We start from the raw sequence: 1995 nt of genomic DNA on the forward strand, positions 1-1995 counted from the left end.
GGAAGGACAGGCTCCAGGGAGGAAAGACAGAGGAGATGGCATTTGATCCTGGCATTGAAGGACAGCTGGGATTGCAAAGGCACCGCAGTCTTTCAAACCCTTGCATGAGCATCAGCTAGGTTGATGCCTGCATGTTACGGGACAGAATGGCACCTGGAAGGGCAGCTCCACTTTCCCGATGGGGCCATTCGGGCTCAAGGTGACTGGCCACGGAATGAGCCGAAAGAAGAAAACAACGGAAAAGGCCATGAGTGGGGAAGGAGATTGGGTGTGAGCCACATCTGGGTGGAAGAGGACCTTGTCCCTGAAACACCTTGTGAGCGGAGGGTGATGTTGCTTTCGTTCCCCAGACCCTGATCTAAGCAAGTCCTCCACGTCCTTCCCACCACACCGACGTCACCCCTGGCACCGCTCATCTTCACAAATGCTCACCCAACTCCTGACGACGAACAGCCCTGACCCCTGAATCCCCACAGTCTCCATGGTTTCCACTGCCTCCTCATCCCCACCGAGCCATGCCAGCAGGCTCAGTAGTGGACCCGGTGAGGCAGGGGGCCTGGAGAGTCAAGGTATTTGGAGGTCCTAACTCCAAAGCTCTCCTGGCTCAATCCATAGGTGCACTGCATGGCTGGCAGCATGGCCCAAGAGTCACCTGGAGAACTTGTGAAATACAGGTTCCCAGGCCCCACCATGGTAAGTGTGGGTCCGTAGGTCTGTTGCTAAGCCTAGGAAATCTATGTGCTTCTTATAGCTCAGAAGATGGGCGTGGGAGGAGTGCACCCCAAACCTCCCCCATTGAGTCATCTCCTGATGACCCCATAGGACAGAGCACAACGGCCCCCTCAGCTGTAATCCTCACAGAAGCAGACTGCCCCATCTTGCCCCCTCGGGACAGCAGGTGGATCCAGCTGGCCAGTGTTTTGATCAGCAGCCAAGTTCTGGGCTGCTTGGGGAATACAGGGGCTCTTAATTGTATGCATGCCCCTGTTGTTTCATTTTGTTATTTATTTTTTTATTATCACTTTATTGGGGACGCTTACATCTCTTGCTACAATCCATACACTGATTGCATCAGGCATGTTTGTACATGTGTTGTCTTCATTCATTTCCAGACATTTACTTTCTATTGAGCCCTTGGTATCAGCTCCTCATTTTTCCCCCTTCCCTCCTCCCCATACCCCTATTCCCCCTTGGTAGATTATAAATTATTATTATTTTCATATCTTACACTGACCACTGTCTTCCTTCCCCCATGTTTTCTGTTGTTCTTTCCCCCTGGAAAGGGGTGTATGGTTATGAGTCAATCATTGTGATCGATTCCCCTTTTCTCCCTTCCCCTCCTCCCCTTTATCTATGGTGACCAGGTGTCCCGCTTTTGGTGGGACAGTACCAATTTTTAACAATTTTTCTCACATTCTGCAGGGTTTTTTTTAAAGTCCCGATTTTTGGAAAGAATGCACAAGGTAGGGTATACAGTTTTTGGCTGCCATGTGGCTATTTCACCAGAATATGAGTTTTATCAATGGTATCCCGCTTTACCAATGTTAAAATCTGGTCACCTTACCTTTATCCCTACGCTTATGGTATTGCTAGTCCCACTCCTGTTCCTGGATTCCATGTGTTGTGAGGCCCCACCTCTTTTCTATACCTGTGTACATGTTCTGGTCTAGTCTGGATTGAGAAGCAGTGCTTGGGTCCTGATAATGGGGGGTGAGGAAGCCTCAAGGAACCAGAGAAATATAGTGTGCTTCATTGATGCTTTACTGCACCCTAGTGACTCATCCCTTCCCTGTGGCCCCTCTGTGGGGAGATTGTTCCACTGTCTACAGATGAGCTTTGGAACTCTGCTCCGTGTCCCCTTGTTCTCCACAACATGCTTTTGTTTGTTTGTTATGTGTCTTCTGATGCCTGTTACCCGGTCCCAATGACTCCTCATGATCGCACTGACAGTGTGCTTCTTCCATGTGGGTTTGTTGCATCTCTACTGAAGGCTGG

The sequence above is a fragment of the Echinops telfairi genome, unplaced genomic scaffold (genome assembly GCF_000313985.2).
Source record: "Echinops telfairi isolate 266 unplaced genomic scaffold, ASM31398v2 ScPeMD7_3;HRSCAF=10, whole genome shotgun sequence".
NCBI lineage: Eukaryota > Metazoa > Chordata > Mammalia > Afrosoricida > Tenrecidae > Echinops > Echinops telfairi.